The following is a 27,171-nucleotide window of genomic DNA, read 5'->3' as shown; positions in this document are numbered from 1 at the left end:
AATGTTTCTGATAAAGGAAATCTCCATTTGTAAGTGTGTCTCCATCTGGATACCAGGAAGAGGAGCATGACTAAATCTGTAGGTGAAGACACTGATTTAAATCTGTGTAACAACCATACCCATGTTTACTGTGCTTTTTCTGATTGCTTCCAATAACTGGCTCCCTAGTCCTCAACATCTCCCTTTGTCTTTAGCTGGAGATGGTATTTAAGGTGGTGACACCTGGGCCATTTGGGGAAGTTACTTTTCCTGGGGATCTCCCATGTATACAGGAGGTATTTATATATTAATCTGCCGTTTATTACAGGAGGGTTGGGGTCTTAGCCAAGAACCTACAAAGGTAGAGGGAAAATCATTTTTCCACCCCTATATTATAAAAACCTATTTTTCTTTGAGGACTTTATATACCTAAAATAACAATAATGGGAGGGAGCGGTGATCCTTAAAAAAACGAAGCAAGTAAAACAAAACATAGAATCTTCTAAAAATGGTGATATTAACTTGAACAGGAAAAAAAGAGGACAAAGACAAAGGGCATTTTAACTATCAGGACTTTATCATGTCATCATCATAATAAGATTCAGCTGCCTTTGCCTTAGGTGGAAGCAATTTTGCATCCTACTTTGTGTCTCATGGTAAAAAACTGCAATGTGAAAAGGTCACTTTCACAACAAATTGTATCAAGGATGAAAAGTGAACAACAATAATGCCAGTATTGTTTTGCTAAGGTCTTCTGTGAATTGAAAGTAGCAAAGTTTGTGGCTAAATGTGTGGTTTGCCATGTCAGTATAATGTTGATATTTGAATCAGAAAAATCTAAAAAAAAAAAAAAAAGAAAAGAAAAAAAGAGAAATGTGGATTCTATAAGTTGCAGCATATTTTACTAAATTCATAGTGATGAATTACCAATATCATAGTGATGTAGTTTTTGAATGTTGGTGAGGTCCAGAGCCAAGGGCCAAGAAAGAATTCTTGAGATATCTTTGGTGCAAAAAGGTGACTTTTATTAAAGCACGGGGACAGGACCCCTGGGCAGAAAGAGCTGCTGCATTGGGGTTGTGAGGGTTGGCTGATTATATACTCGGGAGTTGGGGGTTGGGGGTCATATTGGCATATTGGCATATTGGTGGGTCATATGCTTGGGGGATGATTGCCAACATGTATTTTGGGGGGTACAGAAAAAGGAATTTTTGTATGTTTAAGTAGACTTACAGGATCCTGGGGGTCTGGCTAAGACTGCCTTTCATCGTTAGCCATTGAGGCAGCTGAGTTCCTAGAGGAATGTCACTCTGCCTGTTTTAAGGACTTGTGAATGGGCTGTAAGTAGTAAGGAAATTTAATTTTTCTTTTGCCTTTGTTTCCCACATCCATTGGATCAATTTTTATAGTTTTTATGGTTAATATTATATCATGCTTCCCACTTCATACCATTCTTATTTTATATGTTAACAATTAGTCTGGAACAGATTATGATGGGCCTCGTATGACAGGCTGAAAAATTGGAAACTTTGCTAAATGGTGAGCAATATAAGAGTATTTGACAGAAGAACAAAAAATCATGAGAGTTTGGTTTGAAAAAGATTGCTCTGTGTCGAGCAGGAAGATTGACATGAGGCAGCCATGTTGTAGGAAGGGAGATTTGTAGTAGGGGATTTGACATTTGAAATCTCATGTTCTTTCTCTTTTTTTAAATTTTATTTTATTATGTTATGTTAATCACCATGTTCTTTCTCTATCCATTCATGTGTTTGCTAAACTGCTGGCTAATGTTTGAACTTCTCCTCTTCCTCCCCCTTCCTCTCCCTCCTTCTTTTTGTTCTTTTGTCTTCAAAGTAATCGAGGATGGTCGATAGAAAGGCAGGCAGGGGCAAGGGACCCCCATTCTAAGAGGAAACTACCCTTAAAAGGAAAAAGACCCCATCCTGTTATTCTACACCACCCTGGAAGTAGCTCTCCACCCCTGCCCACGTGAACAACTACCTTATATGTAGATGAGCATGTGGACAAAAACCTGATTGGTGACAGGCTTATGGAGGGCTAATTAGATTAAAACAGCCCACCAGGGACACCTGGGTGGTTCAGTGGTTAAGCATCTACCTTTAGCTCAGGTCATGATCCCAAGGTCCTGGGATGGGGTCCCATGTCGGGTTCCCTGCTCTTCGGGGAGCCTGCTCTCCCTCTCCCTCTGCTGTTCCCCCTGCTTATGTTCTCTCTCTCTCTCTAACAAATAAATAAATACATCTTAAAAAACAAAAAAACCCAAAAAAAACAGAAAACAGGCCGCCAACAATCTCATAAAAACCTCTAGAGTTAGAAACTCCAACAGCAACCCTCTTGGGTCCCCTCCCTCTTCGGGAGCTTTGTACTACCGCTCAATAAACTGTGTTGCTGCCCATCACTCTTCGTCTAATCTACCTCTTCATTCTTTGAAGTGGTGTGACCAAGAACCAGGGTCACTAAAGGAAAAGAAATCCTGAAACAAAAGTGCACTTACCTTTGTGAGAGGGATTATTTTTACTTAGTCTTTGCCATCCTGGTGACAGAGCTTCCAGGGGTTAGGACTAAGGACAGACTCGAATTGCTGCCACCATGTTAGGTTCAGAATCCTTACCAACAACAAACTTTATATTAGTTTAAACAACCTGTGACAGGCTTCTTATTATGTAGGATGTGTTTTTCTGAAAAGAGTTTTCAGGTGCCTGCTTATAGACCCATCAGTTTGGCAGACATGCCCAGATATGTCTGAACCTCAGAAAGCGATATAACTCAAGTTTTCTTAGGAGGCTCCTCAGCCTTGTAAATAGGCTTCCAACAGGCCTATCGTTTCAGTTTGCCTGAACATGCCTGAACCTGCCTGAATCCCAACAGTGAGCAGGAGTGTTTCAAACTGAGCTTTTTGCTATATACAGTAGGTAGGGTGAAAATAAAATAAAAAACCAAAATGATTATCTTTGTATCAAATTTAATATCTGTTGAGGGTTTTCACATATTTGATCTTCACAAGAACATTGTCAGGTACACACATTTCTTATGAAAGCATTTCTTATCATCCTATTTCAAAGCCAAGAAAATGGTAGGAGATGTGAAGTGAGTGGGAGAGAGAGGATAGAAAGCAGCTTTCTGATCATTGAAATGGAAGATAATAGGAAACTTTTTGTTCCTGCAGGAAGAGGAGGAAGAGGTATGTGGAAAGATGCAGAGGTAATTGACAACCAAAGGGACACAGGAACATGAGAGGAAACCCTTCCTGGCTGAAATACAGAATCAATCTGAAGTTGCTGGGGAGAGAAATATAACAAAACAGTATAGTTCTGAATTTGTTTTCAACAAATCACAGAAAAAAATCCCAAATGCATGTAGGTAAAGATCATCTAGTTGAAAAATATATCTATCACATCTGACTGGTTTTGTAGAACTCTGGTGCTTTATTAAACTGAAATTAGTCCACTGTGGTATACCATACTGAATATAAGATATACCATTGTTTTATGAGTCACTAAATTTTTTTAAAATGCTACCAATTAAATATGGCAAACTAGTAATTGTAACACGCATTCTGATTTCAGAGATGATAAAATATTTAAAAATATGTATCTCAGAATAATTGAATGCCATTAATTATACCCTCCAAATATATTTTTATGTGAATGAGGAAAATCTATGCACATTAGTTGGATAAAGTTCATTGTGCAAAAGACAATTTTACCTAGCTCGCTAGGATCTTGATACTTGCCATGTGACAGTCTGGGGGGAAAAAATCAACTTTATCAACTGTCATAAGGAAAGCATAGTACCTCAATACGTGGGGCATTTCATTCCCAAGAAATATTTTATGTAAGTTATATCATGGAAGATATCCAAAGTATGCAGTTTTTTTTAGGGGGCAGGAGAGAGAATCTTAAGCAGGCTCCATCCCTGGGGGCTTGATCTCACAACCCTGAGATCATGACCTGAGCTGAAATCAAGAGCTGGATGCTTAACCAACTGAGCCCCCCCAGGCACCCCCAAAGTATGCAGTTTTTTAAATATTTTTAAATATTATGTTTTTCAATAATTTTACAGGCTTCCTTCCCTGCAATATTTCTATTAGGGAATAGGAAATCATGTTTGTAAGTCCTTTCAATAAAAAAGGAAATTATTGTCAATCACCTAAAGCATAAAAGAGAAAATCAATTACCAGGTCATATATAAGGCACTTAACTCAGAAAGAACCTCTCTTTGGGACCTCTCTTAAAATAAGGAATGGTCTCTAGTTGGCTTGGATATATTTAAAAACTCGAGGAAAATAACAAAACCTGCAAAGACCTGAGAAACTGATGTGGATAATATATGACTAAAATTTAATGTTAACTTTAAGATTTAAGGTTAAAGTAAGAGTGAGCAAGTCACTACTTCACGTGTCTGATGCATGTTTCCAGAAAACATCTCACTCAGCATCTTATTAAAATAACCTTGTAAGATGAAAGATGTATACCTGATTCTTTGGCCAAGAAACCTTCTAAAACGAGTGAAAGTGTATTTTACTAGAAATCTCAAACCCTATGTTCCTGTCTTGGATCTGGTAATAAGTAATTGTATGACAGACAAAATTCCTTAACTTATTTAGACCTCAGTTTCTTCTTCTGTAAAATGAACAAACCAGAGTAAGCTATGTGATGTGTAAAAACAACAAAAAAAAATCTCTTTCTACTCAAATAATTACAAATATAAAGAGGCAGCAAATAAATGGTCCTATTATCAAATTGACTAAATTTGGTAGCAGAGTTAGTATAGAAATATGCGTAATGTATTTTGGGGCAGATATCTGATAACCCTCTCAACAATCTCCCCTTCTCCCAAGAAAGTAAAAAGCATTGTGTTAAAAACTCATAAGAGAAATCAGGGAGATTGCCACTTTCCTTTTTTTTTTTTTTTTTTAAAGATTTTATTTATTCATTTGACAGACAGAGAGAAAGAGAGCACAAGCAGGGGGAGCAGGAGGCAGAGGGAGAGGGAGAAGCAGGCTCCCTGCTAAGCAGGGAGCCAGATGTGGGACTCGATCCCAGGACTTTGGGATCATGACCTGAGACGAAGGCAGCCGCCCAACCGACTGAGCCACCCAGGCGCCCCGAGATTGCCACTTTTCAATACAGTGGAATAGCTTACAGCCTATCCAATCACTCTTTGACAGAAAAGTAGTTTAGCTCAATTTAAGAAAATCTGTTTGAAGGGATCCATGAACTCCCAAGGTAGAAGGAGCCAAAATCCTGGAGAAGGAAATTCAGGGATATGAGTTTGACATTCTATGTTGCTTTTATTCTAAAGTGGGGGAGAGGAAAAGGCAGAGAAGCCAAGCAGGAAGGCAACAGAGAACAGTGGCTAAGCAGAGTTTTTGGTGGTTTTCTTAGGGGCTGAGGAGACAATGATGAGAGATCATGGCTACTGTGGCAGCCAAACCGAGATTCCAGAGAAAATGGAAGTACAGAGAAGCCAGTCCAACCTCAGCACTGCTTTTCACCTTTAGGCACTCGGTGATTTGTGTGTGACCTCTACCTATGATAAACCAAATGAAAAGTTCAGATAAGAGACTAAGAAACTAGGTAGAACCTTCAAGAATCTCATTGTTCTGGGGAGATGAAGAGTAGGAACTTCCAAGGAGTAGGGAACCATGCAAATTGCTAGGGCAACTATGGAGGTAAATCTAAATGAGTTTTACATGTACAGAATAAGTGAAATGAGGTCATATCAGGTTATAATCTATGTTAAATATATAATTAAATATATACCTTATAGGTTATTTATGTTATTAAAATATATGACAACAATAACTCAAGACATGAGGGATATATGGAGTTAAGTGTTCTAAGGTTGTAGTATTGTCAGGCAAGTGATGTAAGTACTAATATATATATTAGATCACAATAAGGCAAGGAAGCACATTTTAATCTTAAAGATATCATTAAAAGAATAATAAATAAACAAGCTAATCAAGGAGAAAATTGGAATATAAAAATATTTGAAATTTTCAAAGAGAAGAAAAAGAAACAAAGAATCTATAAAGTAACTATAATAAGGTAGATTTAAAGCCAAATATATTGATAATTACATTAAATGTAAGAAGACTAAATATTCCAATTGAAAGGCAAGATTATTAGTGGATGAAAAGAAAAAACATTATCTTTAATTCAGCCTGTAAGACACACAACTTAAATGTGAGCAAATAGTAAAAGTTAAGATTAAAAGGATGGAGACCTATATAAAATGCAAACTTTGTGTTGGCGAGATAAAGAGAAATTGGAATCCTTGCACCTGTTGGTGAGAAAGTAAAATGGTGCAGCCACTATGGAAGACAGTGTGGTGGTTCCTCAAAATATTAAAATCAGAATTACCATATGACCCAGCATTTCCGCTTCTGGGGACATACCCAAAAGAACTAAAGTCAGGATCTCAAAGAGATATCCACCCTCCTGTGTTCATTGTAGCATTATTTCCAATAGGCAAGATATGGAAATAACTTAAATGCCCATTAACAGATGAATGCATAAAGAAAATATGAGATGGAATATTGTTCAGCGTTTAAAAAGAAGGAAATACTGCCATATGCAACAACATGCATGAACCTGGAGAACATTAGTGTAAGTGAAATAAGTCAGTCACAGAAGAACAGATACTGCATGATTTTGGATACCTCACTTATAAGAGGTATCCAAAATAGTCAAACTCATAGAAGCAGAGAGTAGAATGGTGGTGCCCAGGAGCTGGAGAGAGAGGAAAATAGGGCATTACTGTTCAATGCATATTAAATTTCATTTATGCAAGATAAATAAATTCTAGAGATTTGGTGTACTGCCCGGTACCTATAGTTAACAATTTTGTATCGTGCACTGAAAATTTGTTAGGAGAGTAGATCTCAAGTGATGTGTTCTTACCGCAAAATAGAGGGTAGAGATGAGAAGAATCTTTTGGAGGCGGTGGATTTATTACCTTGATTATGGTGATGGTCTTGCGGTGCATGCATATGTTCAAACACATTAAATTGTATGCATTAAAAAATGACACTGCAGTCTGGTGGAAAGCAGATGGCCTTTTCAATAAAGGGTGCTGGGTTATTTGAATATCTGTGTGAAAAAGAGCTGACCCCTGCTTTGTAGCATATGTGAAAATTTTTTTCGGATAGATTATAGGTCTAAATGCTAAAAGCAAAACAGAAGAGGGGAGAATAACTTTATTACCTAGCATTAGGTAAAAATTTCTTTATAGATTATTAAAAGTACTGATGATAAAGGAAAACGTTCAAATATCAGACTTCACCTAAATTAAGAACTGTTATTCATCCAAGACTGTTAAGATGTTAAGAAAAGTGAATATACTAATGCATAAGTACATACTAAGAAAGTGAATATACTAATTACAAATTGGGAGAAGACATTTGTAATACATATATCCTATAAAGGCCTTATATTCAGAATATATAAAACATTCCCACAACTTAATGGGAAAAAAAGACAGAAAACCCAATTAACAAATTGCATGCTCTCTCTCTCTCTCTCTCTCTCTCTCTCCCTCACACACACACACACACACACACACACACACACACACACACACACACACACACACAAAGAGACGGGGAGAGAGATCCAAACAGCCAAAGAACACATAATGTGCTCTTTGTTTTGCAGGGAACTGGAAGTTAAAACTTCAATGTCAAAATAAGATACTACTAAATATGCACCAGAATGGCTAAAATGAAAGACTGAGACTACTAAGAGTAGATGAGGGTGTAGACCACTGGAGCTCTCATACACTGCTCATGATGATTTAAAGTGGTAGAACCACTTGGAACATTACTTAGCAGTATGTAAAAAAAAAAAAAAAAAAGTGAACATACTCTTACCATTTGATCCAACAATTTCATTCATATATGCATATGTATGTACCCCAGAGGAACAAAGGCACACAAATATACAGGAATTTTCATAGCACAATTTGTTAATAGACTCAAACTGGAAATACCTAGAAGTCATTTAACTGCAAAAAGGACAAATAAAAGTTGGTATATTCCTGCAATGGAATAACATACAGTATTGAGAACAAATGAGTTACTTTAGACACAACAATGTGATGGGATCTCACAGGCTTAATGTTGAAGGAAGAAAGCTGATGAATACATAGTGTACAATTCTATTTATAAGCAGCTAAAAATACTACACAAAATTATACAATATAAATATAAAAATATTACACAAGATTAATCTGTGGTGATGAAAGTCAGGGTAGTTACTTCTGGTGAAGCTGTTAATGACTTGGACTCTGAAGAAGGTGGGCTTCTGGATGCTAGTAATATTTTTGTGTTTTGATCTTGCTAGTGATTACATAGATGTATTTGCTTTGTATGCCTCTTAAACTTGCATTAAATGTTTTAAAACTCAGTAGATTCTAGATAACAGGGTGACAGAATTTATCTTCAATATTCTCAAAGGAAATGTCAAATCTAAACAGAAGATTCATAATGGAAACATTAGCTGCCTCCAGTTGTACCTTTAAATAAAATATATGAAATGCCTCTAATGTAAGACAATAAATTAGATTAAAATATATGATCAAGTTGCAATTAAGATCTGAAGATTAACCACCTATGCAGAGTATAAATCGGGGCAGAGAGTTTGATTATTTGAAGAAAAGCAGTATAGACACAATGAACTTTGAGATAGTAAAATGTCAGAATGATTACAGACCTAGATTTAGAGACCTGCAGTATATGTGTAGTGAAACACTTTCTTTTCATTCCATTCCAAGTTGAGGGCAGAACTGATTAGTTTTTTTTATGAGTTTTAAAGATATGGTATACTTATATTTTGTTAAATCATACTTGAAAGATGGATTAAACATACTCACGTTTAAACTGATTTTTTTTAAAAAATATTTTTATTTATTTATTAGCAAGAGCACAGAGGGAGAGGGAGAAGCAGACTCCCTACTGAGCAGAGAGCCTGACACTGGGCTCGATCTCACGACCCTGAGATCATGACCTGAGCCAAAGGCAGACAACTGACTAAGCCATCCAGGCACCCCTAAACTGATTTTTTAATAGAAGTGTATTTCTAGCAAAATATTTCCCCTTTATGTGTTGTGTGGGAAATGCATGGAATGCCAGAAACCCTTTTACAGAAACAAAGCAGTGTCCTCTGTTCTGGTTTCCCAGCTGTGAGGTGGCATGATTGGTTTCTGGGTGAAGGTCTTTGGCTGTTTCACCAACATACAAGGCTGACTAATAGATGACAGTGATTAACCAATGATGCTGGTAAAATTGAAAAGTGAATCACATCAGATATTTTGCTAACAGTATCCACTAATGTGTTAAAGTTACAAACAATATAGAGAGATCAAGAAGGGAGAATTCTGATATCATGCAAATAGAAATACCAGTAGTTTGTAATATTTGTCTAAAAATGTTTTGTAGTTGATAAAAATAGTCATTTGTGATTTGTAATTTTGAGAAGCTATAATGCATGTCTAGTCATCTCTGAAAGGAAGAGAAAGAGAGAGAAGAAGAGAGAGAGAGGGAATACCTATCCCATGGAAGGATTTAAAGTGTGAAAGTGGGGACATTTTATTTGCCTCCATATTTTGGTAAAGTGATATGCATTTGTGTGTGTGTGTATCATTTCTTTTCTCTGCCATAGGCGAAAAATGCAAAGGCAATTATTTTCTACTCTTATCTGAATGGCTTTAGAAATAAGAAAGAAAGATGAGAGAAAAAAACCAAAACATCTTTTCAGACTATGAAAATTGAAGGTCATTTTATTAGAACACTTGTGTTATTATCCCTTTTGCCATGCATGACAAATTTCCCACTTTTTCCTCATCTTCACTGCCACCCTTCTGGCAAACCACCTGAGATCTTGACAGAGATATCTAAGTCTTCTGTCCATTTGTGCTTTATCCCCTCCTCAATTCTTTCTCCACTCCAGAGCCAAAGCAATTATTTTAATGCCAAAGGGAATCATGGAATTCCCTTGTTTAATACACTTGATGGAAGCCACATTGCACCAAGGATGAAAATCACATTGATAGTGTGTCCTCTGCAGGTCTGGGTGATGTGGACCATGCCCACCTCTCCAGCTGCATCTTCCACAGCCTTCCCCTTCTCATGCTCTTGTAGCCACAGTTGACTTCTCCCATTTTCTCGTATATTCCTTGTTCTTTCTTTCTTGCCCCAGGGAGTTTGCTCATACCTGGGACAATTTTCTCATTCATCAACCTAAGTCAGGCCTCTCCCCTAGCCCTTTACTTTTCCATTGTAGCACATAGTATATGCATTCCCATGTTCATTTATTTCAAATCTACCTATGCCTCTAGATTATAAGTTCTATGAGGCAAAGGAGTATGATGATTTTAGTTTTCATTATATTTCTAGTGTCTAAGACAGTGTCTGGCATATAGCAACTGTTCAATAGATGTTAGTGAAATAAACTAATAAATTTGATATAAAATATCAATCAGAGAGCAAAATTACTAGCTTTATCGTACCTATTCATTTAGGGTTTCCTTTTTTTTTTTTTAAAGATTTTATTTATTTAGTTGACACAGAGAGAGAGCGCACAAGCAGAGGGAGTGGCAGGCAGAGGGAGAAGCAGCTTCCCACTGAGCAGGGAGCCCGATGGGGGGCTCGATCCCAGGACGCTGGGATCATGACCTGAGCCGAAGGCAGATGCTTAACTGACTGAGTCACCCAGGCACCCTCATTTAGGGTTTCAATTCAGGGTTATTTGTAATACATAAAAATTGCCATCCTGTTTCTTCATGTAACCCCAGTTGTTTAGATTTTGGAAAGTAGAAGGTAAATATCATTAAGTTTAAACTTCCCATTTTATGGATAAGACAGCAGATTCAGAAGAGGCCAAGGAGACACTGACCTCCTTGGGCCTATCCTGCACCAAATATCTTTGTGGAATTTAGTAAGTGCTATTTATTCATGGGAATCCCACTTGAACTTTTGTGCAAGAAAGGAGTAATTGCAGTTACAGGCTTTCTTTATTATAGCATGATTTTTATTCTATAGAATGCAATGTATACAGGGAGCAAATCAACTTTTGTGTATTCAGACATAAAGCAAAGCATCAGGCTTAAAAACACTGTTTTACAAAAACAAACCAGTAAACAAACAATGAACCATGGAACACTACATCAAAAACTAATGATGTAATATATGGTGACTAACATAACATAATAAAAATTTTAAAAAAAGGCTGCTTATCACATAACAAAATAAATTTTGTATTTTCTGGATACTCTGAAAAAACAAACAAACCAGTAAACAAACAAACAAAAAACCCAGTGTTTTACAGCAAACAAAATTTTTAGAAGATAAATACTTTTCCACATCATATATATCAAAGGTTTAGGCATAGTCTCTGTTTTCATTAACTCATGCTAAACATTGTCAGTTAAATCAGACAGTTCCTTTCTAGGTGTTTTCCAAGTTATCTTTGATATTTTGATTATACCTTTTTCCAATTTCTCTAGTACTTAGGTAGTGATTTGTACATTTTCTCTAAAATGTATCATTTTCACGGTAGAGTTTCAGAGCTGCTATGCAAAGAACAGGATTGCCCCCCGAAACTTGGGGCTGCTCACATGACAGTATCTGGACAAGCAGTTGGTCTGGGCTTGGGGTCCTCCCTTTTCTTCCAGCTGAAGGGGTAGCACCTAATCTCAGCATCCACCAGATGTGACTTTTTTCGTTGTGGAGAAGTCTGATAAGTCTCTACACCTGTGCACGTGCTTCTCCTGCTCTCAATATCCTCTTCATCTGCTCCATTTCTCAGAGCTAAATCATACTCATACTTTGGAGTGAAAGCAGATATCAAATAGTCCTAATGACTGGGGGCTGAGTTAGACACTCGTCAAATACATCCTCAGAGCTCTCCCATCGTCTCTATCATGGTCTTTCACAGAGTGTACTGTGATAAGTCAGCCACTGTTCTGCATGCCCCCAGAAGTCAGAGTTTTACCTAGGATGTGGTCTGAGTCTTTTGCTCACCCTATACTTAACATAGTACCTGTCATATTGCTCAAAAAATATAAGCCATTTGTTGCGTGAAGCAGTTGCCCTTTAGCACGCTAATTTAAAAAGCTCATGCAATACCAAAATTCATTCTATATTTTATATAGAAATAAATGTCCTCTAGATGAGCATGAAATGAGCATTCTTTTTTGTTTTTTAAATAATATTAAAAGGGTAGTAGCCATAACAATATTCACTAACACCTGTTATTAGGACCTAACGACCCACAGGATTTATATTTGACACCAATCTAAAATTGCAAGATAAGGCAAAATGTATTCTTTTAGATCAGACTGATAGAATATTAGAGTAGAAATTATTTTTAGATTTGGGTCTGCTGGGTATTTTTTAACTTTTATGTTTCCTAATTATTAATGATACCTAGAGCAAAATCTGGAAAGCAAGAATTTATTCGCATTTTAATAATTACTTCTCCACTCTCTTGGCCACAATCAATCAGTACGGAGTGTACCTTACTACCACTGCTTTTGGTATCTGTGATGTGTATTATAGTTACGGTGACCATATATTCTAGTGTTCCCCTGTTGTCCTGGAATAATTATTAAGAGTGTCTCCTTTTCACTCTCAGAAGTGTCCTTAATTGAGTAACAAATTATATAGTCAGTCCAATGATAAAATCAGAACTAAAAGAAGGCATTGAATTACTTACCTTTCTACATTATCCTTTGTTGATAGCAGGAGGGAGGCGTGGATTCAGCAGCATGGATGGCTGAAAGTGGTATCTTGCTATGCCAATAGCTTGGACCCTCTGGTACTTTAAGAACTTCAAGAAGAGGCAGGCGCAGTAGGGAGGGCTGGTTGTGTGCTCGGGGCTTTGCTTGTGTCTGACTAGATTGGAGGATAAGTGACGCTGGTCTCTCAGAGCACACTGCTGGCATCTTGCACATGCAGGCGTGAGTGTGAGCAAGGCTGAGAGGAAGCAGCATTTCTTGTGGGCATCATAACATACCATATGCCCGTCAGGCAGCATGGGCGGGGCCTTTTGCGTTCATCACCTCGTTGGATGTCCCCAGCAGCTCTCTGAGGTAGATACCTTCACGTCAGCTTTACAGATGAGCAGATGGAGGCTTAGCCAGGTGCAGCAAATTTCCAGTGGCCACACACGTTAGTAACCTATACTTGAACACTCGTTTTATTACCTTGGAATCTGCAAGTGGAGAGAAGATGGGTGCTACTAGTGTGTAAGTTATCATATGCCACGTTCCTTTCCCCCCAAACTAAGTGGGCCGTGCGCAAAATGGTACTTCGATTTTACTTTTGTTTGAATTGCTGTTAATTCCCCTGAGAACGAGTATTTTTTCCTCAGAGGCACACTGTGGACTCTGAGGCCTTACTGCCTGGCCCCCGCTTCTCCCTCCAGACTAATCTCCCTCCAAACACGCACTTCACTGTGTGTTCTAGTTACACCTGCGCTATCTCTGTCCCCGGAGCCAAACATGTTCTCTGTCTACCCCACACCTTTGCACACGTGGTTTCCTTTCCTGGCAAGTCTCTGCTGCTGCCGTCTTCCAAGCTTCTGCTGAGGTACTGCTTCTTCAGCAGGGTCTCTTCTGGCCTCTCGGACCAGAGTAGTCCCTTTGTCACGTTCTGTATTTCCCTTCTGGTAAAGTGCGTCACACCTGCAGTTTCTTATAAACTTGACAAGGGCGAAGGTAATATGATTCGTACAGAACTCCACCAGCACCCGGAGAAGACCCTGACACATCATATGTATTCCTCATATACCAGTCAGTATTAAAAATTGAATACTCAGTCCTCCTTGATATTCTTCTACCTGTTTGGCTATGGTTTCCCGGTATGCTGTCCGACAATACCATCATGTTTAAAGTGTCACCAAAGACATTTTGCAAAAATCTTAAGCCTTAAACAGTATGTTCATGAAAATAAACAGAACCAAAAAGCTTTAGCTACATCTGTTGGAAAGATTTTGCACTTACTTGAGTCCAGGGAGATTAGGGGGAAAAAAAAAAGAAAGAAAGAAATGCATAAGCCTCTTTGTTACTGTGGAGTTGCACTGTTTTATTTGTAATCAGGTTCACCAAAAGCCTAATTAGTGCTCTTTAGAGCAAAGAAATAATGCCTGACATGGTTCACCTTCTATCGGGAGCAAAATTAAAAAGAAAAATGTAAGGTGTGAAGATTTGGAGGCACTCAGAATGTATCAGTTATTTATATTAACATTCATTATCTGACTAAAAGGCAGCAGAAAGGCTTTCGGGAATAGTAGGTTCATATAATTTCTCTCTAATTATTCTAATTTACTGTAATTAAGATGCTGAAATAATCCTGAGAGAAAGCAGTAATGTCTTTTAACATCAACTGAGGGTAGGGGGAAGCTAGCTTGCATTTTTAGCTTTATTTACTGTAACTTGTCAATGTGACAGAAAAACTGATTCTGACTTGTAAGTTTTTTAAAAATTATGGCTTTTAGAACTCCTAGTGCAAAGCTGGATAAAGCACGACTCGAAATTATAACACTTAAGTCTATAAAGTATTTACCAGTTCATAAAGTTTATTTATCAATGCTATATATAAACTTTATCGAGATCATGGCTTTTAGAAAAAGGACACCTGTAATATACATTTTCAGAATTTCAAGCGTAGGGAAAAATGCAAAGAAATAAGTATGAGTTAGGTATCCTCTCTGCGGAAGTCATTCCCAGGTGGTGATAAGGAATGATCTGGAATGATAATATCTCCAAAATACTTTTCACGTTAGTGAATGTAGAGACTTAACTAGATAAGAGGATTATGGAAAAGCAGATGCTAAAAGAGTTCCCTCCTCAGTATGTATTTTATATCACTGATGATGTTGAGTGGAAATGGAGTGGATAAATAATTGTGGTCAAGGTTCTGCTGTGTGAGGGAGCGTGAAGGTATATCCTGCAGGTGGGTGGATGAGTGATGAGCCTTGATAGTTCTCAGTGTTCCCAGCTTACCATCTTCCTAGTCTTTTCAGTTGTTTCAAACACCTACTCTCAGGTTACAAGTTGAAGAAAGCTGCCAAATAAAGACATAAAATATTCATGTTACAATATATTGTAATATATATATACAATATATTCCTTTTCATTTGCTAAACATATCTTAATAATATAACATCCAGTTTGAGCACATGTTGATTGAACTATTTATGAGAGTATTTATTACAGTGAGAAAATTGTCTTCTCTTCTAGATCAAAGCCCCCCAGGGACCAACACTGTATTTCTTTCTCTTGACCACTACTGGGTGTAAAATTCCCGAAATACTAAGCTACATTTTGCCAAGTCTCCCAGTGGGAAAAACATGATTGAGACTTATGCCTGCTGTGATTGAGAGCAGTTCAGCGTATTCCTTTTAATTTGGGAGTTCCCAAGCAGTAGATTGGAATCTGCTAGATATTGTGATTTCATTTTTAGATTTAGTGCCTTTCCTTGGCTATACTTCTTATTGTTCCATCTGTCTCTACATTTGAGGCTGGCTTCCCGGTCCCAGAGTGGTGTTGGTGGCCATACCATGCAGTGGTGCCCCTTTCCATAATTCACTGCACGTGTAATCAGTGGGTACTCCTCCACTAACTGCTTGAACTGCAGACGTTCAGGAAAACGAAAATTTGTTTCCTCCCAACATAGCAAAAGCTCGTTCAGCTGTAAAGGCTTATCACCAATGTGAATTCCTTCCAAGATTTCCTAGAGCCCCCACAACCTCACAAGTCATGCCCCATCTTCTCCCAGTGCTTCCCTCCACTGGAATGGATCTTTGCTTCTTCTGAGCCCCCACCACAGATTTTTAGTTTCTCTCTGTTAGCCCTTGGCTCAATGTACTCTACTTTCTGGGACATTGTGAGGGAGGTTGCATTTTGAAGGGAAGATAGCATGATTGTTATTTAAGGAAGTTCTTTGGCCTCGGGACAGGGAAAAGAAGGGCAGAATTTCTCAGCTAGCCACTCTCCTCAAGCGTGCAACCCTCAGCTTTGCAGGTGCAGAGACCCATGTTCTCAGGATCCTGGTGGACTTGCCCCTCACAGGTGGCTTGCAATCACCATAATCATATAGAGCACAATACTAAGTCATTCATTATGTCTTTCTTTTTTTTTAAGTCATTATTTCTTAATGAAAACCAACAAAAAGTCATCTGGATCAGAATGTTCCTAACAATCTTAAGGGCACACTGTAGTCTTCTATTAAAGTTCCGAAGACAGTGAGGCTGTAATCAGCTGCTTGTTGGCCGTGAATTAAAGATCTTGGTAGCTAATGGTGCCAAGCAATGATAACTGAACATACCCACTTCCACTGTAGGGCTGGACCTGGCTCAGGACCACATTCTTCTTGCTGCGGATGGTTCCTTTCCTCTAGGGCAACACTGGATGGATATTACAAAATTCTACCTCACTGATCTCAGTTTCCCATGGTTCCATACTAACTAAATCCCTTCTGTTGATTTCTTTCTTCTTCAGCTATCTTTCCTTCTGTGAAATTAATTTTGAAACATTGTATTCAGCTAGAATTAAGTCCTGTTTTTCTTGCATTAAGCTTAGGAGTTTTGTCTGGAAGTGATCTCTGCTTATAGGTGATCTTCTCCCTCAAGAATGAATTTTAAGTATTTCCTTCTTAGTTCTTAGTTTAACCCTTTGAAAAATTACGTATATCTGTTTTCCACTAATCACGTGAAAAGTTTCATAGGCAGAGATTGCGTTTTAGATGTTACTTTTGTGTTGCTGCGTGCTGCATACACTTAGCCAAATGACTTACATATGGTTGGTACTCAAAACTTAATGGAAAAAGTTTTATTAGATCGCTGAGTGAAAATAATGAACTGCTAAGTAAAAACAAAACAAATTAGAAATAATAATATCCAGAATATTGTCCTTTCCAAAAAAATAATTCTCATATTTCTAGGCTCTCTTCTGGTTTTGTCTATATGAATACCTATTTAGCAAAGTTAAAATAATAAGGGTAAATACAATTTTGTACACTTTTTTCTGCTTTTTTTTCCCATTCAACTATGTCAAAAATATGTCTACAGTGTGATAAATTTTTGTAATTTTCATTTCAATGGCTGCATTCCATGGAGTGGTGATGTCATTGCATAAGTATCCTTACATTTTTAAACATTAAAATTGTTCTTAGCTTTCATTATTGCAATGAACACTGCAGTGAGTATCTTCATATCATAAATTTTTCTTTTTAGGTTATTTCTTTCGGATGTATATGCAAAGGTCTAAGTTTCTGTGCAATCGAATTATGAAAGAATTAAGAAGGAGGCGGACATGAGCTGAAAATTGGTTCCTTGCAGTCAGAAGTTGTGTGTGCATTGGGCCCCAGAAGGTCTGCCAGAAGAAGATAGAAAAACTGCTGGAGGGGCACCTGGGTGGCTCAGTTGGTTAAACATCTGCCTTTGGCTCAGGTCATGATCCCAGCGTCCTCGGATTAGTCCCACGTCAGGCTCCCTGCTCAGCGGGGAGCCTGCTTCTTTCTCTCCCTCTGCTCCTCACCCCTGCTCATGCTTGCTCACTCTCACTCTATCTCAAGTAAATAAAATCTTAAAAAGAGAGAGAGAGATAAAGAAAAACTAACTGCTAGACCCTAGAGGGGGTCCTCCCTTCGCTTAACAGTCGAATGTAAAGTGTGGCGATGCCCCTGACCTGGCTTGTGCCTAGCTCAGTGAAGAGGACATTTGACCTCCAAACTTCAATCTTACTGTGTGAAAAAACAAACAAACAAACAAAGAACTACAAAGACAAGGAATCTATATAGACTCACCTGTACTTTTAACTTATCTTTTCATCATTGTTTGCCAGTTTGAAAATAAATCAAGGTGAACACAACATGGGTGAGGCCAAGACATTTTCCCCCCCAGTCTCGAACGTGGAGCAAACTGTATGTCAGGCTCAGCTCAGGGTACCATGATATGATGATGTTAGTATGACCGGGTACCAGTGTTTGGAGAGGGTCCTGGCGATGCCTGAATGCTTTACTCAACCTCAGCTACTCTTCCTGTAATGTCCTTGAGAAGGAGAAAGACAACGTATAAAGATGCAAAAAAAAACCCAACATGTGGCAGGAGATTTGTCTGTAAACCCCAAAAGCAGAGCTCTGGTAATCCAGGCTCAGCCAATGATTGGCTTCCCTGACCCAAACTTCATACGAAATCTCAGAGACACCGTTCCCATCTGAGCAGTCGTGAAGCTCTATTTATTATTATTTAAACTGGATGGGGTTAAAAAAATAAGCAGGTATCTGCCAACACATCAGGCATTTTTGTTTATTTTCTTTCTTTCCCACTGAAAAATAAAAGCACTAACTATACCAGTATTTAGAATTCAGATAGTGTCTGTATCATCAACACCGACATGTGTATCTGTATGTGTATATTCACAGTGAACCATAATGAATTTGCTATTTTAACATTAACTCCTTTCCTTAATAAATTGAAGACCTTTTCCCTTTCCCAAACCCAAGGTTTATGTTTTTCTTTTAAGAGTTTCAAAATACTCTACTGAGAAATATGCCAATATTTTTATTCTTATTTTATTTCCCCAAAGGAACTTCTCAAGAAATATTTTCAAAAAGTGGAGTGAGTGCTATATTTTTTGAATCCTGATGTGTCTGAACATGCCTTTCTTTTGCCCACGTACATGGATAAAACAACCCCACGGTCACAATCCTTTTTATCCAGAATGCTGTAACATTGTTTTACTGTCTTCTAGCATTAATCTTGTGGACAAGAAAATAAAGACAGCCTAATTTTCTTTCCTTTGTAGACAATCTATTTTACTTTTCTTTATATAAGCTTATGGGATTTCTTATGTTACTGCAATTCAGAATTTTCCCTAGGATATGTGTAAGTGTGCACTTTCTATCAATATTCATGCTCTCACTCAGAGGGGGCCCTTTTTACCTAAAGATCCAAGCTCAGGCATATTTCCTTTTATTATTTTATTTATTATTGCCTTTCCTTTGCATACTTGCTTTCTCTTTTGCCTTCCCATTCTGGAAATACTCTCGTAGGAACAGGGGAGGAATAGTCAGGGCAATCGCTAGGGTGTTGGTATGGAAAGAGTTTCTATATTCTGTTAATGGTTGTTCTAGCCTTGGATGTGTCCTCTCCTCTGAGTTCCAGAGCTTTCAAGCCTTTGGAGAGTTGAAGAGAATTTTAAAAATATCTTTATGTTGAGTACCAAGAATGGCTTAGAAGAATCTTTAATTTACTATATTTATTATTAGACTAGATATGAACTAAAAGGAACCAGTCACTCTATGTAACTGATAACTTCCACTCCTTTGGTATAGTCACTTCTTTGATCAGTTATGTCTAGGACATGGAGCGTCATGAGGAGTCTTCATGAGAATGGCATATTTATGTGTAATAAGTTCAATAAATAAATATGTTTTGCTTAAAAATGTTTGTATTTCTAACACCCTCTAGTGATCAGATTATATCAATGTTCTATATAAATAGCAATAATTTGCATATATAAACCTATTTCAGATAAACAAACTTATTAATATCTTCTTGGAAAAGTATCTTGTGTCTTCCCTGGACCACTTTTTTTTGGCTTTTGCTATTGAAAAGAACACATTTTGAAATAATCTGCATGGTAGTAATATACAGATTGTTTCTAAACACCTTCAGATCAGTAATTCTCAACCCTGTCAAATGTACCTGAGTACTTGGATGCAAGTCCATCACCCAGGTAAAATGGCATATAGGAATTGAATATTATATTTAGTATTTATTCACATATGAAGAAGACTTTATTCTTGGAAACACATAAGAAACATAATATGGGCTACTACTTCCAAAAGATCAACTGTAATTATAAGCTCTACGTTAAAATCTTACATCATGCTTTGCTTTATCCTGGGAATTTCTGTACCTAAAAAATTTCAAGTTTAAGCTGGAAAAACAAAACAAAACTGAGGACAGTATATAAGATGGTTTTCTTTGAGAAATTCTTATATGACCTCATAAGTCACTGCTATGACAATGACTGACTTTAGATTATAAACATATCCAGATTGTGTTTAGAAGATCCTTCACATTGATAAAGGCAATACATTCTGTCAGTTCCTCAGAATTAGATACCTTTTTCAAATATTTATTTCATGGTATTACATGAGATAGAAAAAACATATATACAAGTCTCCTCTTTACTCTTCTGTCTTCCCCTCTTCCTGTTTTCCTTTTCTCTTCCCAGAGAAATTAGACGATAGGAACAAATGATAGAACCAGGTTGAAATATGCAGACTGGATGTCTCAAGCATCACAGTGTTGTTTTAGTAGTTAAAAATTTCAAAGAGCTTAAAGATTAAGTTAGACTAATATGTCTAGAAAATACATGACTGGTATATATATATATATATATATATATATATATATATATATATATATATATACTATGATGTTAGTATGACCGGGTACCAGTGTTTGGAGAGGGATATATATATATATATATCCCTAGACATACCAGTCTAACTAAATATTTCAATTCTTTGATATTTTTAACTACTAATATGATGCTGTGATGCCTGAGACAGACAGTCACATACACATTCACATAGTTGCTTACATCGTTCATACCATTACTACTACCATTACTATTATGACTACTACTACCACCACCAAAAATAATAATAGCAAACACATACCTAACATTTACTACTTGCCAGGCATTATTCTAAGCACTTCATATGTATTATCTTAATCCTCCCACAATCCTATGTGGATTATCATGTTATCCTCAGTTTTGCAGATAAGGAAACAGAGGCACAGAATGCTTAAATGACTTCGCAAAGGTTGGTTTCAGGAGTTAGAATTCAAACCTGTGCTCTTCACCACTGTATGTTACATTTAAGTACATAGCTATAGTTAAGTATGTAGCTATACTCTAATTAGAAATATATAAAAAAAATAAAGAGCTTAGAAAACAGAGCAGAAAAATGTGCTCAGGATAAAGAATCTCAAACAAAAATAAATGAAAAAATTACTGTCCCAGAGGTATGAATTTGAATGTTAAGGAAATATGTCAAATTGCAACTGAATTCAGTATTGGTACCTAGAAAGCTGAACATTGACACATGTCATTTATTAGACTATAGAATGTAATAAAATACTTTGGCTATTCAAGAGAACCAATTTTTAATTCCAAAGCAGTATCTCTGAGCTTCCTAACTGCAATTATTATTAGCAATTAAATTCTGTATAATAGTATGATCTTTTATTAAAGTGGAGTAAATTCAGAGGATGAACAAGATTGTTTTTTGTCAAAATATTCCTTGTTTCTTTCATAAAATTTCCGCATGTCTTCTTTTTTACTCTATCTGCATCCAAGTGGCAGCCATCTATCTTTATTATTAAGTTGATTTTTTGGTTTTGTTTAAGTAGAATAATTTTCTCTGCATTTTTGTTCTGTGTATATTTACTTAAGTTATGAAATATGACCATTATGAAAAGGATATATAATGTGTTCATTGATTAAGGAAAATGATAAACACCTGTGTACCCTTTACCAAGTTTAAGTAAAAGAATATTTCCAGTGCAGTTGTGCCCTTGTACCCTCCCTGCTTGCCTCCCTCTCCCCAGGGGAAACAGTATTTTGAATTTTATGTCTATCATTCCCTTGATTTTCCAAATCCATATGGATATAATATAAACATTATGATGTGAATTTTTGTTGAATTATGAAATCCAGGTAAATGTTATCACACTACATGAATGCTTCTTCTGCATGTTGTCTTTTCCAATCTACCATGGTTTTTTTTTTGTCCTGAGGTGTTTCCATGTTCATATGTATATCACTGGTTTATTAATTTTCACTCCTCTGTGGTATTTTACACTGTGAATATATCAAAATAATTTGCTCATTGTCCTTTTCATGATTAATTGGCTTGTTTCCAGTTTTTCTCTATCACAAATGATGCTGTCATGGTCTTTTTTGTACATGTTTTCTGGTGCTCATGTGAAGGAGTTTCTAGGGGTGGAATTGGTGGGTGTTAGCATAGGCACATTCTGAAACTTTATAAGGTAGCTCCACATTGCTTAACAGAATCACTGAAACAAGAACACTCCCACAGTGACTAAAAATTCCCCTAATTCCACATCCTTACCAGTATGTAACATTGTCAGAATTTTAATCATTGCCAGTCTACTCAAAATAAAAGTTTATCTCACTTTGATTTAAATTGCTTCCTCAGATTTTAACAGTGTGTTTATTGATCATTTCTATTCCCTTTTTGTGAAATACCTTTTTTCTTTTGCTTCTTTTTCTGTTGTTTTTTTCTTATTATTTTGTAGGATTTCTTTATATATTCTAGAAATATAACATTTGTCTATTATAAGGCTTTAAAATGTTTCCTCAGTTTTGTCTTCGTTTTAAGGCTGCCTACCTCTTGTCCATCAAATTTGAATCATGTTTTCCGATTCATTTGCTTGAATTCTATGGTAGTTTATGATATACAAATATTAGATATTTAAACTTCCAGAGTTCAGAATTCAAATCTATGAATCACTTTTGCTATGATTGCTTTCTCAAGCTTAGAAGATTCAATGATGTCTCAGGATCAGTTAAATATTGCCTTTTATTCTACACTGCACACACACACACGCACACACATCTACACACATGTGTAGATATACATATACACATATGTATAATGTGATTAAAAACTTAGTGCATTCTGTTATTTAACTTGAAATTTGGCTCACGAAATACTTAATTGAATAATCCATAGCATTTCCCAAGATTATTAATTTTCATATAATCAAATATCCATATATACTATGATCTGCTTTAGGTCTACCTAAGTCATGCATGGTCTGACATTTTTGATTCTTAACCAGAGACTACATTCTACCATTTTAATTGTTGAATTTCAGAGTATATTTCATATATTTAGAGTCCTTAAACCTAAACATAGATTTTTGTATGTTTAAGGTCCTTAAAATTTGAAACAGAAACAGCTGAAGAAGAAAAAGAGACATACTTCATTGACTTACCATATAAATTGTATTGTTCCTGGAGTTTTGCTCCTAATGGTGGTTGCTCAAAACTTATTCCTTGCCAGAACTACTAGAGGTGTCAACGCTTGACGTCCTTCTGAAGTGTATGGAAATACTCACTGAATGCTCTTAGACAAAAAGAAAAGGTGTCTCTAGGAGGAATATCATTGATGTCCCTGGAGTATAAAATGAGAATATATTTTGGGATAATTGACACCTGGCATACCTTCCAGTATTGCTCAAAAGCTCCTTTCTTCTACCAAATGTGACCCATTTTTATTCTCACCTTCACCTTCAGCAAATGAGACTAGAAATTGCCCTTAGTGATAAAAATGTCCTGTCTTTAGGACTCTATTAGTCAGAGTTCTTCAGAGAAACAGAAATAACAGCATATATGAGAGCCAGAGGGAAGGAGGGAGACATGGACAGAGAGAGAAAGGGAGAGGAACAAAAGAGAGACTTATTATAAGTAATTGGCTCATGCAGTTATGAGGGCTGAGAATTCCCCAGATCTCCAATTGGCAAGATGGAGGCCCAGGAGAACTAGTTGTGTAGTTTCAGTCCAAGTCCAAAGGCTGAGAACTAGGAAAGCTGATGGTGCAAGTTTCAGTCCAAAAGTCAGCAAGCTTGAGATACAAGAGCCAATGTTTCAGTTCAAGTCTAAAGGCAAGAAAAGACCAGTGCCCCAGATGGGCAGTCAGACAAGAGGAGTTCCCTCTTACTTGCAGGAGAGTCAGCTTTTTTCTTCTATTCAAGCCTTCAGCTGATTGGATGAAGGCCACCCACATTAGGAAGACAATCTGCTTTATTCAGTCTACTGATTCAAGTGCTAATCTCATAAAACACCCTAACAGACACACCCAGAATGATGTTTGAATAAATATCCGGACACCCTATGGCCCAGCGAATTTGACATATAAAATTGATCATCACAAGGATTTATCATTTCCCCATTTTATACTTGCTACAGGAAGGTCATATAAAAGCTAATGGATGACCAACTTTCTTAGTTTATTCTGTTATTTCAAATTATTATCCCAGTTGGAAATCATAAGTGGAAGTATATTTATAAGATATTTCAAAACCATTAAATTGGTTTGCTGGAGGGAGTTACTATATATGAACCATTGTCTGTCCCTGGATTCTTGGTTATTTTGAAGCAAAAGGAATATGAACTGCAGCACTACATATCAGCTAGAAGGAATAGCACCGTCAAACCCTTTGAAAAGATATGGTGGGGAACCGGCAGTGTCAAAGAAGAAATGAGAAAACAACCATGTTTCTGCTAGAGCAGTTGACATTTCAAAATCTGTATTTCTTCTTGGAGAAGTCCACATAGCTTGTATAAATAAAATTGTTTAGAGTGGGGAGGGGGTGGAAGGAAGATGAGAAGAAATGAAGTATTAAAAGCTTTGTCATATTCATTCTCGAATGATGCTCATAGACACACAGCTTATATCTACAACTGGAGAACAGATACTTTGAAAGTCTATTACATTTTACATGCTTATGTAATGAATTGTGTATGTTTTCCCAAAGGAAACTTAATTTAAATACTTGAAATCAAAGTCTTTCAGAAAAAAGCAAACATCAGAATGTTAAAATCCATCTCAGATCTATCAAATTAAAAAGGAAAGTTAGACTCAAATTTATTTAACTTCATTCATCCAATCAACAAACATTTATTTCCTACATGAATGCATTCATATACCTAAAACATACCTATGGGGTGAAAGAGAAAGAGGGAAAGAGAGAGTAAGCAAATAGATTTGAGGTACATAAGCATAAAATATATAATAAATTATTTGCATAAAATTGTTATAATGGTGGTTAACATATAATAGGCAACAGGGGTAGAGAATCAGAGAGGTCATTTTACTTTTTAGTTAAAATAATATTAAGTGAGGTATGTGTATTTATTACTTACTATGTGTGAGAAACTGTACTGGGTACCAGGACCGCCAATGGTGTACAAGACAGCCAATTTTTATGACATCATGGGCTGATATAGTAACTAATTACGAGATGGTCTTACTTCATGTTGTACTCCTAATTGGATGCTATCTATCTTTTGCTTTTATGATGGTATGTATCTTAAAAACATTTAGATTTTCTTGTAACTATTTAGACATAAACGTATAGAAAAACGGCATTAGTGAGAAATATTTAGTTTCTAAGAAATATTTCAGGAATAATTTTTCAATATGATTCATAATGTACTAAATACCCATCTACATTATGATGCCCAAGTCCCGTGATTTCCAGTTATGTTTTGTCTGACACATTTTGGATGAGACAGAACATTTTCAAACACTCCCGTTGGAAAAAACAAAACAAAAGAAAAAAAACACTCTCGTTGGAGTATTTCATGCTGATTTTCTTCTAAGTTGTTTAATTCACTCTTCTTATTCCTTCAGTACAGATTGATTGATTGGTAGATATAGGCTCCTTAATAGGAGCTACAAAAAAGAGGAATCAAACATGAATAAGACATAAATCAGGGCTTCTAAAGTTTATTGACCAGTCATATAGTAAAAAGAGAAGACATATACTCAAGATATAATTAAGATAAAAATGATTAGATGCCACAAAAGAAGAACGGGTAGAGTTCTATTTCGGTTCATGTAACTTCAGTGAAGGGGGCATTTGATGTAACACCTGAGTACTAATTAATATTTTGGCAAGTGGAGATGAAGAAGAGAGTCCTCGAGGTAGAAGAATAGTGAAATCCAAACAAAGGGTGATATGTAATGCGTGGAATCTTTAATGGCATAAATAATAGGGCGATGTTTAGGACAGATTTGAAGGCCTTAAATAATGTCAAAAGCCTTTTTTATTTGTTTTCAATGGGAAGCTATTGAAGATTGTTGGACAGCAGTATCTTGAGCCTGAATGATGAAGAGAGTTTATTGCCATTACCTGAAATAATGGGCACAAGGGTTGTACACATTTGAGAAGCTGTGTTGATGTTGAGGAGTCAGTTCTGGCGAGTTCCGTGAGGCTCTACACAGGCAAATGGAAGGGCAAGCGTCGTGGTTGTAGGTATTAGAGTCATTGCCACTAACGTGGCTGTTAGTGCTGAAACCATGAAATTCAACAAGTTTTTCTAGAACAGTGAGTTTAGGTAGGGAGGATGGGTGTGTCCAGGGTATAACCCTGAAGCAGGAGGGGAATAAAATAACACTCTCCAATTAGAAGATGGGAGGAGGAAGACAACTCCAGGAAACAGAGCAGTAGTTGCACCATCAGAAAGAGAAACAGAAAAGCAGAGAAATATCATCCCATAGAAGGTAAGAAAGAACCAAGGGATGGAACACAAGATAAAGCTGGCAAATGCATGAAAGAGAGCAAGGTGAGGAAGTGCTAAGGAAATATTTATATATGAACTTAGAGAAGGTGAGCATTTTTACAAATGATACATGTAGTTCACCTACCTTTCATTGTGAATGACACACTAACTGTTTAAGTCACAGATAGCAAAATGTGTTACCTTAAAGTGTTAAGAGTTCATACTCCACTCATAGGAAGAACAGTGGCTGTTTGTGTGGAGGCTGTGATGTTTTTTTGCCTCTGCTCTTGCATCAATGTTGTGCCTCTAAGCCTCCATCCCAGGAATGTACTTTGCGTGGTGGAATGAAGGACTTGGAATAAGTTCCCAAAGCTTTGGCAGGACAAGAGAAAGGGCCAGTGTTTTGTGCATCTTGGACATGAGAGTGAATGTGGAGTTGGGGCACAGATTTCATTGCCTTGCATAGTCTTCTCTTTCCATTCCTTTCTATGTGTTTTTCTCAAGCTAATAAACTAACAACTATAACATTTGCAGATGAAAACAGTGAGCACAGCTGAGGTGCTGTTGAAATATTCTTTCTGTTAATAAAATTTCACCCTTTAGGATAGCCATTTTTCATAGTTTTCATATTTCACCATAAACAGTGGCACAAAGTTAACAAAATAGATGGGGGTGAAATTAGCCATGGACAGATTTAATCAAATTCAACAGTGGAAATAAATTTAATAGATTTTGACCTAAAAGAATAAATTCCATGATTTTTTTTTCAATATTTCTGGTCCCTAGTCATGCTCTTTTTGATTGACAGTTTAAGTAGTTTTCCTTCTGCTT

General features: G+C 36.7%; 2 long non-coding RNA genes across 2 annotated transcripts in view; one reads left to right on the top strand and one right to left on the bottom strand.

Annotated features, from left to right (window-relative positions):
* LOC144380152 (uncharacterized) overlaps nt 1–13,088 on the bottom strand; it is a 28,952-nt gene extending 15,864 nt beyond the window's left edge. Inside the window, exon 1 of the long non-coding RNA XR_013443973.1 lies at nt 12,720–13,088. This is a non-coding gene — a long non-coding RNA (uncharacterized LOC144380152). The remainder of the gene's footprint in view (nt 1–12,719) is intronic.
* Nucleotides 1–27,171, top strand: part of LOC118518305 (uncharacterized) — a 221,610-nt gene that overhangs the window by 169,487 nt on the left and 24,952 nt on the right. The gene's annotated exons all lie outside the window — the stretch shown is intronic.

The sequence above is a fragment of the Halichoerus grypus genome, chromosome 14, assembly GCF_964656455.1.
Source record: "Halichoerus grypus chromosome 14, mHalGry1.hap1.1, whole genome shotgun sequence".
Lineage (NCBI taxonomy): Eukaryota > Metazoa > Chordata > Mammalia > Carnivora > Phocidae > Halichoerus > Halichoerus grypus.
This window is presented reverse-complemented; position numbering and strand designations above follow the sequence as displayed.